At 41.0% G+C, this 19,574-nt stretch overlaps 1 pseudogene; it reads right to left on the reverse strand.

The window, feature by feature from the left end:
- Window positions 1-1,191: 1,191 nt before the first annotated feature.
- On the reverse strand, window positions 1,192-2,125 carry LOC133053974 (olfactory receptor 51Q1-like; annotated as a pseudogene).
- Window positions 2,126-19,574: the final 17,449 nt, after the last annotated feature.

Genomic DNA, 19,574 nt, shown 5'->3' on the forward strand with positions numbered 1-19,574 from the left:
TAGAAATAGATTTTTATTGACAAACTAAAACTAAAAGTGATAATCAATCAAAAAACAGATGAAGTTTTGGCTTAAGAGAATCACGAAAGAAAGACTAGTTGTATCTTAATGTATGAATATATACTAAATACCATGTTAAAAAATTCAAGGTAACAACATAGGCTTTAAGTACAGAACAAATACTAGGATATTGCAATTGTAAAACTGCAAGTGTAGTTGAGTTAAATAAGAAACAAGAGGGTAAAAATCACATGCTCATTTCAATGCAGGCAGAAATGCATTACACAAAATCTACTATCCAATCATGGCAGTAATAAATTATAAATACCAGTTTGCTCAAGCTAAGTAAGAAAAAGCACACAGTTAACATCATATTTAATGGTTAAATATTGAATACATTCTCTGTTTGACTGGGAATATATCAAGTAACATGTCAACATCCATTCATCATTGAACTCTAGGTCCTAGTCCAAAAAATAAGAAAAACAAGTAAAAGTATATGAATGAATGAACCCGTAAGAGAAAGCCAGTTTATTTCCAAGATTCTTCTGATCTCCTTCTCAACAAATTTTCACTGTGAATACCTATCTCACAAATTAATGTCCCAGTACACGTCTGAAGTCTAAGAAATACAAGTTGAAATAATTGCCACTCAGAAGCTGTGAGGTGAGAGGGAGAAGCCCTAGAACTTATTTTGGATCATAAGAGACTCCACATTTGATGCCTTGTTTGTTTTCTTTTGAATCCAGAATTACTTCTCAGGTCATTTTCTGAGAAGAAACAGTGTAAATGGAAGCAACTTGGAGGCTTCATGTGCATGTGAGGGGAGGGTTTCACAAGAGGAGACACTGTTAAAAACAGGATATCCCCATTTGAAGGACTTTTGAGAGGTTACCTAACTCAGGTAGTTCAGTCTACAACATATTTCACATCTTGAACTAGAAGCTTGGCAATTCCAGGGTACAAACGTTGAGGAACTTAGTATGCAAAAACCGCATGTAAATGAAGCAGCTCCACCATATGCAGGTGGTTCAACTTAGCTTAAATTACAAATCCAATGAACACAACACTGTATTTAACTCCCAGCCCTGTTTCCTGATTCATATATGACTAGACATCCAAACCATAATTTTTCAAGTTTCTCAAACTATTATTTTAAGGAGTAGTACCAAAAGCCCACTTCTCAACACTCTACTCCAACTGTCTATGGGCAAAGAGATCAAAGATCCTTCGACAGATCTGTTTGGTTTTAACACTATAGATAATGGGGTTCGTTACAGGAGGTGCTAGTACATAGATATTGGCCATACTGACATGTACAATTGGCAAAGTGGTGAGTCTTGGACACACCCACCATGGGCACATAAAGGACCAAAACAGCCAAAATGTGGGACAGACAGTTATTGAGGGCCTGGAGCCTTTCAACCTGGGAGGCAGTTCTGAGGACGCTTCTCAGGATGAGTGCATAGGACAGCACAATGAGCAGGGGGTCCAGTATGATAATGAGCAGAGCTAGAACAAATCCATACCTATTATTTGTAGTGGTGTCAGCACACACCAGGTGAATCATGTCTTGATGGAGGTAGTAGGAGTGGGAGAGATGAGGGGAGCCACAAAAGGGAAGCCTTTTCAAGAGGAAAAATGTGGGAAGAACAGCCAGAAGACAGTGGCAAATGATGGCCAGATGTATTCTGCAGATTGCTTTCCTAGTGAGGATGGAAAAATAAGGGAGGGGGTGGCAAATGGCCATGTAGTGGTCAAAAGACCTGGCCAACAGCACTAAAGATTCCATAAAGGAGAATCCATGGAGGAAGAAGAATTGAATAAAGCAAGCCTCAACGTTGATCTCTGAGGCATTGAACCAGAGGATCCCCATGACTGCAGGCCAAGTGGTGAGGGTAAGTCCCAGGTCTGTTAGTGCCAACATGGAGAGAAACAAGTACATGGGCTCATGTAGAGAGGGCTCTGCCCTGATGACAGCCAGTATGATGCTGTTGCCTATGATAGAGATAGTGTAGAGACAACAAAATGGGATGGAAATCCAGGTATGGAAGACCTCAAAGCCAGGGATGCCCATGAGGATGAAGTAGAAGGGGACTTGAGTGGAGTTAGTAACCAGAAACATGACTAGAGGAGGCAGCCACAAGACCAGTTTGTTGCAAAATCTGTGAAAAGTGGAAAACATGAGATTAAAGTTCTATAACCACGTTAAATCATCATGTGATATATTGTCAAGGGAGATTTAGTTAAAAAGAGATAGACAGGAAATGAGCTCACAAATGCTTTATTATTTTTCTTGTTTTAGCTCAAAGCTTGTCATTCTCTAGTTGAGAGCATAAATCAGTCATTTTTTTAACCCAAGGAATTTTTTATCTGTCCAGAAAGTGGTTATGCCCTGTAGCAGGAAAGTGTAGGAGTGTTTTATCACTGTTGGAGAGAATAGCTGTAGAGAGAAGATTATTATAGGGTATTCTTTGATACAATAAAGTTTGGAGAAGAGAGAGCATAGACTGATGAAGTTAAAAAGCAATACAATATACTGTCACCTATAAATTGGCACTTGTGTTCTACCTCTACAAAGGTCAAATTATGAGCCACTGCAGCTGCTGAACTTTTAACACCCCCTGAAAGGAGTTCAGGGTGGAGATCAAGAATGAGACACTGTGCTCTGAGAAAAACTGGCAGAACATGTCTTCAGATAGTTAGATTTTTTTTCAGGAGATTTTTTTTCATGAGCCCAATTCTTGCATCTTCTTGTATCTAAAAAAGCACTAAAATTCTTCATGGTGATCTCTGCCCCTGGTGACTAGCAGTAATCTTCTACAAAGAAATATGTGTTGATTGCATGTATTCTCCCTTCACCAAAATCATATGTATACTGATCATATGTATACCAACATCTTTGGAACAGTTTTGTTAGAGCAAGTTTGTGTGCCTGATGCAGTGAGGCCAAGCACACGGAAACATTGAAGTTTGGAGCAGAGAAGTACTTATTGCAGGGCCATGCAAGGAGACGAGGAGTTTATGTGCTACACTCACTCCCCCTCCCCCCACCACCACCCCTGAGCTCCCTGCACAGGGGGAAATTCAGCAAAGAATTTTTAAAAACCAGGTAAGGGAAGGGGGTTTCAGGGTATGTGATCAGTGAGTGTACAATTCTGAGTGGTTGAGGGTGAGGGGACAGGGTGATATTACAGGGTTAACATTATCAGTCAAATCATTGCATCAAATACTGCTATCTGGGTATATCTAAAGTAGAAGATATGGGGAAAGCCTCTCCTGGGAAGGTCCCTTAGGGTCCTGCTGGGTTACAATCCCCCCTTTTTCTTTGATAATTCTCAGTCTTGAGGAGAACAAGTTTTGAATAAGAAAAAGAATAAAGGTTCAGGTAAGGAGGTTAATCATAAACTTGATAGAGGTACCTACAGGCTTCTGCTGGGTTACAATTTGAATAGACACTGCTGTGAGAATGACTAAGTGTGTCTGAGTCTGACAGCTACTCCATTTTTATATCCAAATGCATTTCTCTCCTAAATGGCCAAAAAAGGCATCACCATTAGTGATTTTAATGCTTTTTTAGATATGAGAAGATGCAATGATTTAGGCTCATAAAAATCTTAAAATTTCAATTTGAGACCCTGTTTTGCCAGTTTTACCCCTGAGCACAGAGTGCCTCATTCCTAATCTCCACCCTGAAACTCCTTTCAGGGGGTGTTCAAGGTCAGCAACTGCAGGGGCCCATGATTTAATCCTTGTAGAGGTAGAGAGCAAGTGGCAGTTTTCAGCTGGCAAGGCCCTTTCATATTTATAAATTTGATCTTGGCTTTGTGGTTACTTCATGACCATTTCATCCCGTGGTGCTAGGAATGTTCATTCCCAAATCTGATGAAGATTTCACCGGTAGGCCACTCAATGTGCTGAGCTTCCGTGGTGGCTCAGATGGAAAAGACTCTTCCTGAAATGTGGGAGACCTGGGTTTGATCCCTGGGTCCAGAAGATCCCCTGGAGAAGGGAATGGCAACCCACTCCAGTATTTGCCTGGGAAGGAATATCTCATGACTTAGGGGCCCTCTGAAGCATCCCAGAGCAAGCTGAAGTCAAAAGAAATTTAATTAGAATTTGATTGTGTGTGTGTGTGTGTGTGTGTGTGTGTGTGTGTGTGTGTGTGTTAGTTGCTCAGTCCTGTCCGACTCTTTGCGACCCCATAGACTGTAGCCTGCCAGGCTCCTCTGTCCATTGTATTCTCCAGGCAAGAATACTGGAGTGGGTTGCCATGCCCTCCTCCAGGGGATCTTCCCCACCCAATGACCCCAAGTCTCTTACTTCTCTTGCATTGGCAAACAAGTTCTTTACCACTAGTGCCACCTGGGAAGCCCAGAATTTGATAGGAAGTTCATCAAAAATATCAAAAAGTTTTAAGAACATTTGGTCTGGTAGAATCATAGGTCACTTTGAATATTTCAAAACAAAATCAGATCATTGAAAGGCAGGGAAGTTCACACAATATATTATCAAAAGCAGCATTTGAAGTAAACTTGTTCTTTTAGCAGAAAGGAACAAAATCTAGTCCTGTACCCGTCTACTTTTAATAACAAAATCCATTTACCCAATTAAGTTTAATCTAAAATAAACCTGACCATGCATAAAACTTCTTTTTTCAGAAAATATGTAACCCACTTTTCTACTATATAGTGAAATGTTTTATTATGTCTAGCAACTTTAATTATATATTTAAATTAGAATCCCCAACTTTTAAACACCTTAATTTCTAATGAAAACCGAGAGGGCAAATAATTTTTACTAAAATCTGGAGAGATTATTTTAGGTAATTTTCAGAACATAATTATTCCTATAGTTTAATTAACTCAAAAATTTTACCACACCAAGTTATTTTCCTCACTGACAGATTTGCAACAGATATCACAAGATTTCATTTAACTTTTACTAAACCTAGTTTCAATGAAAATGTTACTTTGTGAAAGCATGAAAGTTGATGATGCTAAACACCTAATTAATTAATTAGACCAAGTTAATTAAATCAACAAACTAACCTTAATATCAAGTATCAACAATATAGTATTTCCCCTTCCACGTGAACTTGAAACTCATTTTGTCTAACTTTTTAAATATTTGAATTGTAAGTGCTTAAAGTTCTAGGTGTCCAATACTTCGGCTACCTGATGTGAAGAGACGACTAATTGGAAAAGACTCCTGATGCTGGTAAAGATTGAAGGCAGGAGGAGAAGGGGACGACAGAGGACGAGATGGTTGGATGGCATCACCGACTCAAGTGACATGAGTTTGAGCAAACTCCAGGAGACGGTGAAGGACAAGGAAGCCTGACATGCTGCAGTCCATGGGGTCGCAAAGAGTCAGACAGAACTGAGCGACTGAATAACAACAAAGTCCTATATGGCTCAGTGGTAAAGAATCTGCCTGCAACATAGGAGATGCAGGTTAGGAAATGGCAACCCATTCCAGTCTCCTTGCCTGGGAAATTCCAAGGACAGAGGAGCCTGGCAGGCTACAGTCCACGGAGTCACAAGAGTTGGACACAACTTATTGACTAACCAACAACAACAATATAAATTTACTAGCTTACAAAGAATAGTTAGAATACATTAAATTTGCTTGCTTAGATAATGATGGTTTTACTGTTTTTTATTGACGATCTCTTATGAAACTTATGTAAAGTTTGGTTGAGGGAGCATTCCCAGCAGTTTTGAGGGTTTTTTTTTTTGTTTTTTTTTTTTTAATGTTATTTCTGCATCCCTTTTTCTTCAGTTCCTAGCAACACAGATAAGCTCCAGAGGGCCTAGGTAGATCATTTACATCTCAAAGGCCCAGGAGGATAAAATGCACATTTTTTTCTACTTATACAAAACCCAGCCATCTTGAGGGATATTCAGGGAACTCTTTTTTTCCAGTTTCCAAATATTCACCTCAGTTTAAAAAAAAAAAAAGAAAAACAAGTAACAGTAATAAACAATAATACATAGCATATGCTCACACTCTCAAGCCACTCTTAACAAAACCAGGAAGAGAGTAAGGGATTTGGACTCAGGTACTGAGACATCCATTCACACACAATACCACCCCCAACCCCCACCCTCCCCACTCCCTGCAAGATAAAAGCAATTGCAAAAGATCCATTCTGATACAATAGACAAGCCATTAGAGGCCTTTGCCCTGCAGATCTCAGGGAGCACTGAGGCATTTTTTTCATTTAGGGAGCACAGCTAAAGGATCTCTTAAATTTGCAAAAGTACCCCAAGGGACTGTAAGATGACCAGAGCTCTGATCATCCACACTTAATTATTCATAGTCACCATTAGCAAATATCAAGCAATTCAGAATGATTGTTCAGGGTCAGAGTTGCTTAGCCCTAAAAAGGAAAATTCCCAACAAATGCCCAGTCGGTCCAAAAAGGGACAACCGCAACCAACGCCCTATCAGAGATGAAGCTGCAGAATGACCAAGGCTAGTTCAAAAAGGGAACCAAAGTTCCATTGATGTAGGAAATAGATGGGCTCCAGGTTAAACGTTTACAATTAGCCTCCTGTTGCATTTCCTGGGACAAGAGATAGATGGGCTCCAGTTAAGAAATTTATAATTAGCCTCCTGTTTGCTCTCCAACCTCACATATGCAGATGATACCACCCTTATGGCAGAAAGTGAAGAGGAACTAAAAAGCCTCTTGATGAAAGTGAGAGAGGAGAGTGAAAAAGTTGGTTTAAAGCTCAACATTCAGAAAACTAAGAGCATGGCATCTGGTCCCATCACTTCATGGCAAATAGATGGGGAAACAGTGGAAGCAGTGTCAGACTTTATTTTTCTGGGCTCCAAAATCACTGCAGATGGTGATTGCAGCCATGAAATTAAAAGATGCTTACTCCTTGGAAGGAAAGTTATGACCAACCTAGATAGCATATTAAAAAGCAGAGACATTACTTTGCCAACAAAGGTCCATCTAGTCAAGGCTATGGTTTTCCCAGTTGTTATGTATGGATGTGAGAGTTGGACTGTGAAGAAAGCTGAGCGCCGAAGAATTGATGCTTTTGAACCGTGGTGTTGAGAGAAGACTCTTGAGAGTCCCTTGGACTGCAAGGAGATCCAACCAGTCCATCCTAAAGGAGATCAGTCCTGGGTGTTCATTGGAAGGACTGATGCTGAAGCTAACGAAGAAGGAATTCATAGGGCTTGGACTCCATCTGAGGCCTGTCCGTGCTGATCGTGCTCAGCCGCCTCTCCAATGGACTCTGAACTCTCTGCTTAGTGCCTGTGGGAACGACAATGGAAGGATAAGACCCCCTCTGGACAGGGGAACCTTGAAGATCGTATCCAGGTTACTCATCGCCTAAGAAAAAACATACTCTAATCGCCCCTGCCTCCGGACAGTCTCTATCGGAATGTAACCACAGGCTTATCGGTTATTAACTGGTTGGAATGTAACTGTGGGCTTATTGATTATTAACTGTTTGATCACATAACACGTGAATGATGGGGTTATTGTGATTGTATTTACCCTTCCTTTGTAAGTCTCAAGGAATTTGCCGTGGTGGGTTCGGACACATACACATGGGGTTTTCACAAATGCTGGTCGGGGTCCTTGGCTAAGAGGAGACTCTGCCTTGGGCCCACCATTGTAATAAGCTGCACTCCACTATCTGCATTGTCCTTCTAAGTGAGTTTGTTTCCCAGAACGCATGGCTATAACACTGAAACTCCAGCACTTTGGCCACCTCATACAAAGAGTTGACTCATTGGAAAAGACCCTGATGCTGGGAGGAACTGGGGGCAGGAGGAGAAGGAGACGACAGAAGATGAGATGGCTAGATGGAATCATCGACTCTATGGACATGAGTTTGAGTAAACTCTGGGAGTTGGTGATGGACAGGGAGGCCTGGCGTGCTGCGATTCATGGGTTCGCAAAGAGTCGGACACGACTGAGCGACTGAACTGAACTGAACTGAACCTGCTCTCCAAAATGGAAGTAACAACAGAAGCAGCAGCTGGAGCGACACACCCCCAAGGACAACTAATATGGACCAAAGCTCCAGACATTTCTCATTTCCAAACAGCCTCATGAGGTGGGCGGTCAGCAGTTGCTGCAGACGGTCCCTCTCAGATCCCTGAAGAAAAATGGGCTCCAGTAGCTGCTGGGAGCTCAGAAAAGGGACAGCTGCAGTGCCCGGGGTCGACCTGCCACAGAGACGGATTCCTAGGCTGACTTGCAAAACTCGTTAGTGCAAGGCACTGTGAGCCTGATGCACAGTGAGGATAAACACACCAAAATGCTACAGTTTGGAGCAAAAAAAGATTTATTGCAGAGCCATGCAAGGAGACTGGGATGGCTAAAACCCTAAAAATCCTCGAGCTCCCCACAGAGTTTCAGCAAAGTGCTGTTAAGAACCAGGTAAGAAAAGGGGTGATGCAGGGTAGGGGATCAGCAAGTGCAAGATTCTCTGATTGGCTGATGGTGGGGAGCAGGGTGGTGTCACAGGGGTTAACTTTAGCAATACTTAGGCTCCAATAGGTCTGGGGCTATATGCTTAAGGTCTTAAGTAGTTAATGTCTTCTGTTTGGTGAGGGGTTTTCACATCAGTAAAACAATGCAGGAAATGTGCCTTTGATACTATTATCTAAGTACTTCAGAGAGTAGCTAAAGCAGAGAACGGGGGAGGGGTCTGTCCAAGGAAAGCCCCCTAGAGTCCTATAGATTACAGTTTCTCAGAATTATCTGAAATTACTGTCTCCTGGGCTACAGTCCTCCTTTTGTCCCAAATAAAACTTGACTCGTAACTATCACCTTGTGCATTTCTTTTTAGGCAACAATTCCTTTTGGGTCTTTTGAGCCTATGAAACCACAAAGAAATGAAGGAACTCTGGCAGAGTGAGGAAAGATGTCTGTCTTCAGAACCTAGGAATCTTGAGAGAAAAAAAAAAAACAACTTTTACAGGCTCTTAGTGAAAGTGTTCGTTTTTCAGTGGTGTCCAACGCTTTGTGACCCAACCGCATGGACTGTAGCCTGCCAGGATCCTCTGTCCATGGATTTCCCCAGGCAAGAATACGGGGGTGGGTAGCCATTTCCTTCCCCAGGGGAATCTTCCTGACTCAAGGGTTGAACCTGGGTCTCCCACATTGCAGGCAGATTCTTTACTATCTGAACCACCAAGGAAGCCCTTTATAAGCTTTTAGGGATGATATATATTGGCAGAGGGGTCAGAAAAAGACATTAAATAACCTAAATTTTTAAAACCTCAGTGCTCAGATATCTGTCAAAATAACATATATTAAAAGATTAAGAAATACTTTCTGGAATAAACTGCAGCAATAAATGGGAGTATTCCTTTGGGAACAGCCTCATAGGGTTGGATTAAAGCAAAAACACTTTTGGTGCATAAAGCAGTTGGATCCTATACAGCAGGCAATAGGTTGCAGAAATGCTTTAAAATTTCATATTGATTGATATGTGGGGAAGCAAAATTTCTACCCAAAATATGCCTGCTGAGCTGATTATTTATTCAAAAAACAAAAAACACTGCAGACATAGTACAATCTCTGAAAATTGGGTAAAAGTTATTTTGCAGGGAGGAAGCCAATTTCGACTCCATGTTGGAAACTGTTTTTTTGACTTGCTTTTATTATTATAATTGTATTCAATGGCTTGCCTGAAGGACCCTGCCCCTCTGCTTGACTGTAAGCTAAAGTGCCTTTGTTCAGCTCATGGAGATAACTTGTCCCTGCCCACCTGTGAATAGAAGAGATTAACACACCCCTTCAGAAGACTGGGCATTCCCTTGGAGATGATTTGCAAGACTGAAGACTTTTCTTTTCTTCCTCTCTGCATCTCCTTCTTTATTCTGCCTTTTGACTTTAGTTCCTCATTGCTTCTTTCTCTCTGATCTATAAAAGAATCTGGCATCCAGACCCCCAATAAGATGGTTATTTTGAGACACTAGCCTGCCATCTTCTCAGTCTGCTGGCTCCCCAATTAAAGTCTCTTTCTTGCCTCAACACCTTGTCTCTCAGATTCGTTGGCCTGGAGCACAGCAAGCAGAGTGAGCTTGGAACAGTTGCACTTCTGGAAGAGATATTTACATTTGTGAGGGACAGTCCATTTGTAAAGGTATCTTTGTCTCTGTATGAGAAGAGGAGGATGAGAGAATCTCTGGAAACTCTTATCAATAGACAAGGCTAGGACCTATATCTGCATAACAATTTTTGCTGCTGTTGAGTTGCTAAATCACATCTGACTCATTTTGACCCCTTGGACTGCAACATTCCACGCCTCCCTGCCCCTCATCATCTCCTGGAGTTCACCCATGTTCATGTCCATTGACTCTGTGATGCTATCTAACCATCTCATCCTCTGCCCCATAATCATTTTTGAACTTGTCTTTTAATCTTGTTTACTGTGCTTTCCCTGTAACCTATTAACAGACCCCTGGTAATCTTTCTTTGTCTTTAACTGCAGAGATATTTAAGGTGATGGCTTATGCCATTTCTATGAATTACTCAGTTTTCTCTGTGTGTCTCATATATACAGGAAGTATGCATGTTCTTAAACTTCTGTTTGTTTCCCCCTGTTAATCTGTCTTTTATTACAGAGGAGGTTTTGTCAAGAACCAAGAAGGATAAAGGAAAAATCATTTTATTCCCCTACAGTTGTTTGGATAGACTATCTCATCAGTTTGTTTTATAACATTGCTAAGTGGTAAAACTTTCTTGTGCTTTCTCTAATCTTGCAGTTGAAAAGCTCAAATCTTGCTATTTCTGTCCTCGTCAGAAAACGAAAATTGGTACTCAGCAATCTCCAAGTGACTGAAGGTCATAATAGATGTTATCTTAACTGATATGAAGACTAATATATTGGGGAGGCAGAAGAGAACAGGAAGGGAAGAAGTCCCAGATGATGGAAGCCAAAATCTCTGCAGATTCATTACTATCCTCTCTCTATACTCAGAGGTCCAGCAGTTTTTTCATCATTAATAAATATTTTCTTTGGTGCCCTTCCTCCCAAACTAGTGTTACCCATAAAAAGTTTCCTTCAGTAATCAGTGCCTTGGCACAACTTTTATGCTTTTGTAGACTGTGATCTTCCAAGCTCAGTCAACCCTATTCTTCCTTCACTTTTCTCTTTAGTAATGAACCAGAGCAGAACACTGTGGGCACCATGTGGGTACAAATCCTTTTCATGTCCCTGTTTCTTGTTTGTAGGAAACGGACTTCATGCAGCCTCATAAGACCTTCCCTGAGTTCCAAAAGGCAGATTCAAGCAGTTGCTAACAAGAACAGTGAGAGACTGAAGAAACAAAGGAGAAATCAAGAAACAATAGTGTGATGATAAAGCAGGATTTTGGTTCTTCATCAAGGGAGAAACATGACAATACCATCGAGTTGTTCTGCAGAACTAAGGCCCTTACCCAGGTGGAGGATGATAACGTCATGCTAAGCATGAGTCCTAGAACACCTCCCTCATCACCAATAAATCTGTGATTTATTGTGCAAAACAAAGTCTGCACACAGTGGAAGATAACAAAAACTCTGACCCCTTTCTCAAATTACTAACTGCAACTAAATTCTTTCTCCCTTTAAAAACTTTTATGGTCAAGTAGAATGTTCAGAGCTAGTTCTTAGATGCGAGTCTAGTCACCTTCTCCCCAGATGGTCAGCCTCCACAATAAAGCAAACTTTCCTGTCCATGCAACACTTGTCTCTTGAGTACTGGCTTTTAAGCAGAGAGCAACCAAACCTGAGTTCAGTAACAGTAATACATACATGCTTGTCCAGTTCATAGAAATAACTCTCCCTGTTTAGTCTTACTTTCTATCCCATTTTTCTGGTATTCTATGACTATGTTATTTTACCTGTGTCTTCTTGTCAGTGCCTTCAGCTTTCTTACCCTGCTGAGTAGGATTTATATAGGTTCCTACAAGTCCTCAAGGAGCTGAATAGCATCTCTGTTTATAGGAACCCAAGGGAAAAAAGAAAAGATTTGTGTGGCATAAACTGCTCTGTACCATCTCTAGGTAAGAAACACGGAGAAGTACACAAAGATTTCAAGTTGATTCTCTGTGGACGACCTGAGCAAAATCCAAACCAAAACCAAAGCAAACAAGCAAACAAAAAAGATTTATGTAACTGCTTTCTCTAGTCATGTTTTTGACAGACAATTCCTGGATTTCTTTTAAAAGATAAAAATTATTGGGAGGGAATTCTCTTTATGAAGTATTTATCATATAAAAGTCTGGGAAGTAGAAACTTTCCAGAAATTCTATCGCATGCTGTGTCTTTGTTGTTTTTTGCTTGTTTGTCACTAACTGTAAAGATAAATAAACTAAGAGTCAGTGGAGTATAATGATAAAAGGTGAGATTAAGAATCAGCTAACCCGTTATTCTATACTAGAAAAAAATCAGAATTTTTCTTTACAAAATGGACTTGTTTTCAAACAATTTTATACCCTTCTCTGCAATATAATTAGTGAAACTTTTTAAAAGAAATTATAAATATTGATTTTTTCTCCCTAAGTGGTTGTGAGTTAGGCAAATTTCAATTCAAAATCTAACTTGAATGCTCACTAATTATATGACTTTGGGCTGGTGACCTTAAACTTCCTTTGACTTAATTTTATTTTCGCTTTGTCAAGGATAATAATTGCACTTGGGAAGTGCTTAAGAAACTTCTCAAGACATTTCATGGCCTAAATAATCATTGGTTGCCTGTATGAGCAGACTTTCTCTCTGTTATCCTCTGATCCACCAGTCCCTGCTTTACTTACACTCTACACACATGACTGATCTTCCCTCTTAAACTGAGAGCCTAATCAGCAAAAACCTGTGTACTTCCTTCCCTCTGGCCCTGGCTAGTGATTGTTCTAATCCTTAGATCAGAATGACTCCACCATGCTAGTTTTTCAAAGGGAAGATTTTACCCCATGAAGTTCCTTAGCCCCTCTGCTTGTTTCCCTGGTAACCGAGAAACCAGTATTAGGGGTGCTCTATCTTTAAGGCTTCCCTGATAGCTCAGCTGGTAAAGAATCCGCTTGCAATGCAGGGGATCCCGGTTCGATTCCTGGGTCGGGAAGATTTGTTGCAGAAGGGACTGGCTACCCACTCCAGTATTCTTGGGCTTCCCTAGTGGCTCAGTTGGTAAGAATCCACCTGCAATGTAGGAAACCTGGATTAGATCCCTGGGTTGGAAAGATCCCCTGGAGAAGGGAACGTCTACCCACTCTAGTAGTTTAGCCTGGAGAATTCCATGGACTGTATACTCCATGGGGTCGCAAAGAGTCAGACACACTTCACTTTCACCCCTCAGACAGCTTCCCTAGCTCCTCAACACTGCTGTTGGCAGTTCTATCCAACAGCAAGACTGCTGCTGTGTTCTGTCCTCTATCTGATGCAGACAGTGGGCATTGCTCCAGGACATCGCTTTACACACATAAGGTTTCCTCTGTCCATTAAACATGTCTCTGTCATCGACTTTGGGCTTTCTCTTTGGTCTTGAGATTCGGCAGGTACAGGGCTTGCAGGCTGGAGGATGCAGCCCAATGGTGCTGTAATACTAATTGTTATTATATTGCTATTACCATCCAAACTACAAACACTCAGATATTTTAAATAGTTTTTTTTTTGAAGTTATCTTTTTATCAAATCTTTAGGCACTGGGTCAGGATGTTTAATAAGTAAAGAAAATTAGACGATTAGAATGACGTTTTACACTGCTGTGTTCAAAGTGGATAAACAAAGACCTATCATATAGCACACGGAACTCTACTCAATGCTATATGCCAGCCTAGATGAGAGAGGGTTTTGAGGGAGAGCGGATACCTGTATACGTATGGCTGAGTCCCTTCCCTGTTCACCTGAAGTTATCACACATTGTGATACAAGAAGAATGGATTAGTGACAGGGTAAAAATAGCTCTTCATAATTTTCTGGTTCTGTCTCTTTATCACCTTGCTGAATGTTTTGAGTATTTTTGCCATTTTGATTCTGCTAGAGGATCTCCTATTAGCATCTCTTGTAAGGAAGGTCTAGGGTTCATCTACTCTCTCAGCTTTTGCTTGTTGGGTAAGTATTTCCCTGCCATATCTGAATAATAACTCTGCTGGATAGAGTATTCTTGAGTGACAAGTTTTATCTTTGAGTATTTTGAAAATGTCATTCTACTGCCTCCTAGCCTGTTGGGTTTCTGCTGAAAATCTGCTGATGGTCCAATAGGAACTCCTTTGTAGGTTACCATCCCTTTTGCCCTGGCTGCCTTTAAAATTCTTTCTTTGTATTTAATTTTGACAATTTTATTATCTTGTCCTGGAAAAGATCTTTTTGCAATGGGATCTTTAGATGTTCTCTTAACTTCATCGACTTGTATATCAAATTCCTACCCCCAGTTTGGGAACTTCACAGCTATTATTTCTTAAATAATATTTCTTCTCCCTTTTCCCTCTCTTCTCCTAATGGGATACGCATGATGCTAATGGTGCTCTTTCTAAAACTTTCCAGTAATTCTTGTAAGATTTCCTCATTTTTTTTTATATCTTATTTCTCTTTCCTCGTCTACTTGTATCACTCCTAGATTTCTATTTATGAGCTCACTAATTCTCTCTTCCCAAAATCCTTCATCCCATTTAGTGTGTTCTTTGGCTCTAGAATTTCTGTTTGGCTCTTCTTTAGTGTTTCGGTCTCTTTGGTAAAGTATTCCTTCAGGTTCTTTAATTTTATTCCTCAGATCATTAAACTACCTTTCTGAGTTTTCTTGTATCTCTTTGAATTTCTTCATGACAGTTATTTTGAATTCTCTAACAGTTCGATCACACGATTCTATTCTATTTATTTATTTATTTCTTTTTGGCTATGCTGAGTCTTCCTTGTGGTGCTCGGACCCTTTGCTGTGGTATCTGGGCTTTTTCTAGTTGCAATAGTCAAGCACTTCTTTTGTCTTGGAGCATGGGTTCTACAGCAGGCAAGCTCAGTAGTTGCGGCACATGGGCTCAGGTGCTTCCAGACATAATTTCCTAGTTCCCTGATGAGCCCAGGGGTTGAACCTGGAACCCCTGAATTAGAAGTTAGATTCTTACCCACTGGACTACCAGTTATTTTAAATTTGGCATCTAGAAAATTATCTTTTTCTTTTCCTGGTGTAGTGTTACTGTAGTTCTTCATATTGTTTGATACATTTTTCCTCTGCTTGCACTTTTGAAATTAAATGACAGATTCAAGATAGTCTATTTCCTTTTATTTGCCGGTAGGTGGCAACATCACATAAGCTTTTGGCTTCTAGTATCTGCGGTTACCTCTGGATGTATTTGACAGTTGGCAAAGTTCCAGCTTCCACCATCTCTGTAAGAGGTGGGGCTGTTCCATACTTTTATTGCTCCATCTCATGACAGCAGTGTCATTGCTGCCTTGTTTGTGCCAGAGTTGCTGTCTTCATCAGGATGGCAGGCTCTTTCCTTACATCTGAGATCCCTTGAAACAGGTTCCATTGTGGGGGAGATGGGGAGAGCTGGAAGGACCTGAACTGAGCTGGATTGAGCAGCCCATCCCCACCCTGACCTTTGTTATAAGGTTCGAGGGCCCCGCCACTGTGGATGAGGGTGCAGGAGCTGGGGTGGTCCATGCCTCTGCAGCAGGAAGGGTGAGGGTGTGGGCCCGGTCTTCATGGCCACTACTGTCGGATCTCTTTGGAAGCAGGGTTTGTGTGCCCATGCACGATGCCAGAGTCATATGCGCTGCCCCGCCTGCTGCTGCTGGCTCCTCTGGAGCAGTGGGCTCAGCGTCCACAGTCAGAAGCCTGGGATCTCAGGCCCCATCCCCACCATGTCCTTGGTTCCACCTACTGTGGGTTCCAGGCCACCCATCTTTCATGTTCAGAATTCCTCAGTGTCACACTGTTGGATGGAGGCCCCTTTGTTGAGCTGTGAATGTTTTAATGGTTGTAGATTGAAGGAGAGAGAGAGAAAGGTAGTTTTTCACATGGCTACGTTTCTGACCCACAAGCAAATTTGGAGCATTTCCATCACTTGAAAATGAATCTAATACTATGACAGTCATCCTCATTCTAACCTGAGCCTTAGATGATCACCGATCTTCTTCACATTTTTATAGATTTCCTTTTAGATCAATTCATAAAAATGAAAACCTTAATACATGATCTTTGCAGTCTGGATTCTTTCACTTGGCATACTGTTATCTAGTCTGCTCTTTTCCCCCATGGCCAAAGCACATCCACAGAGCCCACTGCTGCTCACAGATTTTATACCTGCTTACCTCTGTTTTAGAAAAGGCAGAGGAACCAGAGATCAAATTGCCAACATCTGCTGGATCATCAAAAAAGCAAGAGAGTTCCAGAAAAACATCTATTTCTGCTTTATTGACTATGCCAAAGCTTTTGACTATGTGGATCACAATAAACTGTGGAAAATTATGAAGGAGATGGGAATACCACACCACCTGACCTGCCTCTTGAGACATCTGTATGCAGGTCAGGAAGCAATAGTTAGAACTGAACATGGAACGACAGACTGGTTCCAAATAGGAAAAGGACTATGTCAAGGCTGTATATTGTTACTCTACTTATTTAACTTATATGCAGAGTACATCATGAGAAACGCTGGGCTGGAGGAAGCACAAGCTGGAATCAAGATTGCCAGGAGAAATATCAATAACCTCAGATATGCGGATAACACCACCCTTATGGCAGAAAGTGAAGAAGAACTAAAGAGCCTCTTGATGAAAGTGAAAGAGGACAGTGAAAAAGTTGGCATGAAACTCAACATTCAGAAAACTAAGATCATGGCATCTGGTCCCATCACTTCATGGCAAATAGATGGGGAAACAATGGAAACAGTGACAGACTTTATTTGGGGGGGCTCCAATATCACTGCAGATGGTGACTGCAGCCATGAAATTAAAAGACGCTTGCTCCTTGGAAGAAAAGCTATGACCAACCTAGCAGTATATTAAAAAGCAAAGGCATTACTTTGCCACCAAAGGTCCATCTGGTCAAAGCTTTGGTTTTTCTAGTAGTAGGTATGGATATGAGAGTTGGACTATAAAGAAAGTTGAGCATAGAAGAATTGATGCTTTTGAACCATGGTGTTGGAGAAGACTCCTGAGAGTCCCTTGGACTGCAAAGAGATCCAACCAGTCCATCCTAAAGGAGATCAGTCCTGTATATTCATTGGAAGGACTGATGCTGAAGCTGAAACTCCAATACTTTGGCCACCTGATTCAAAGAACTGACTCATTGGAAAAGACCCTGATGCTGGGAAAGATTGAGGACAGGAGGAGAAGGAGATAATAGAGGATGAGATGGTTGGATGGCATCACCGACTCAATGGACATGAGTCTGAGTAAGTTCCGGGAGTTGGTGGACAGGGAAGCCTGGTGGTCACAAAGAATTGCAAAGAGTTGGACAGGACTGAGGTGACTTGGCACACTCAGGCATGCACATTCCTTCCTTACTGAGGCAGTCTTCCAGAAACTAACTGTGATAAAACTATGTCACTGTCATTTCATCTAGCAACTTGTAGGCATGTAAGAACACATAAATTAATAAATGGTGCTGATCATATATATTGGGTCCTTGACTGACAGGCTGCAAAGCATAGCAACCTGCACACATCAACTGATGTTTGGCAGGTTGGGAGACAGAGAAGTAGATGCTTGTAGAGTTAAAGGACAGATATTTTGGTATTGTTTATAATCCACAGAAGAAAAAGCTAATACTGGCTTATAAACTCTTTTTGACTCATACCTATGAGGCAGGAAATAAATTATGTAGGCATAATTGTTGAGCCGTATGAACAGTTTCATTTTCTTGGGTGTGCATGAACTGAAACCCACAATGATTTTCAAGTGTAATGATAATGATCTAACTTTTGTAGAAATGGCATTCTGAGAACTGGCTTTTTTTTTTTTTTTTTTTCCTTTATGTTCTGTGTTATTACATCACGCAGTCACTGAGAATCTCTCCTCATGGATCAAATGGTGGTAAGGTTTTTGAAGTAAGGGAGGGAAATTTTCCTCGCTGTTCTTTATTGTCTCAGTTCTGCTGCAAATTGTGGCCAAGTAGTGAAATTTAAATAGAAAGACATGCAGTGACATGGCTATTGATACAGTTTTAATTGTCTTGAGCATACTGAGGGTGATCATGGTTTTCTTCTATTGTTGCAGTAATATAATTGCTGTGGTACCTAATGGAATTCTAGTATTATTAATGATAGGGCCCACATGGGGTCTCGTTAATAAGATGGCTCATTATGTCGACCTTGCAAACAAAGAATAAATCACAGTGATCTGTAAGACTGACCAAATTGCCCAAATAACATCCTGTTATCTCACTGGCACCTGTATTCTCAAAGATGTGAGACCACCAGATTCCAGACCTCCGGCTATGTGACCATCCCTTCAGAGAATTTCTCATTGGTGGGGTATAAGAAGGACTCCATCAGAAAGGGAGAACGCTGGTTCTCCTTAGGAGCCACTCACCCTCTCTTTTCCCTCTAATAAATTTCCTTTTCTTGCCTGACTGCCCAGCTCACTCTCTTTTTCTCTGCACTAGCCTTACAATGAACATTTACATGAATTTCTTGGAAGAAAACTTAACCAATTTTCATATCTTCCCTGTTTTGTTCCAAAGGTTTACTCAGATACTTACCTTAATTCTGTAGTTTATCTATATGGTCAAACTCTAACCACTGCTTCCTATATTTTAGGGTTTTTTTTTAGACCAGAAACAGTTAGAAGTCACAGACCCAAAGTGGGAAATCTTTCATTAGATTCCTCTCCAGCAAGAAAAGTATAGATTAGAAGGGGAAACAGCTTGAAGGAGAATTTATTATTCTCTGGTTCCTCAAAACGTAATAACCTATAATGTAATTGATGGTAACATAGTTGGCTCTGGACACAGGTTTTGGGTGGTGGGAAAAGGAGCTTGGATCATTCCGGTTTCCCATTGGCCCATGTTTTCTATACCTCACCGCTGTGATTTCTTCACTGGTTTCTTCTTACCATAAATGTAATATGTCAGAGGAGGTTCCCAGGACATCAGTCTCACCTACCCCCACTTTTTCACAATCTCTCAAGTCTCTGATTCCCTCCTATATTTTCCAAGTGTATTTTTGATAATATCACCAGACAACCTCAGAAACATGTGATACCTACATAGCCACCATTTTCAAATGATAGATTGAAGCAAGACTTTACAGTCCAAGTCTGCTGTACATCAGTCTCCCCAGAAATACGTCACATAAATAGGAGTTTGAGTTTTTGAAGAAAGGGAGTTCTTGGGTGTTAAAGAGATGAGACCCTGATAAAGAGCCAGCCTATACATCCTCCACCAGCAGAAAGAGTTCTTTCTTCACATTCCAGAGGCACATATACCTCATACAAATATCACACACAGACTCTTCTGGAGGGAATCCTTTAGTTCTTTGGGGCCCAGGAAGAAGGGTCAGATTAGACATTCAAAGGGACTGGAGAGTAAAAGGAGAAATATGGAATTTGTGGGGTGCAAGACAGAGGAGGAAGGACTAGAGAAAAAGAGAGGTCCTTGCACAATGAA

Source organism: Dama dama, chromosome 1 (genome assembly GCF_033118175.1).
Source record: "Dama dama isolate Ldn47 chromosome 1, ASM3311817v1, whole genome shotgun sequence".
NCBI lineage: Eukaryota > Metazoa > Chordata > Mammalia > Artiodactyla > Cervidae > Dama > Dama dama.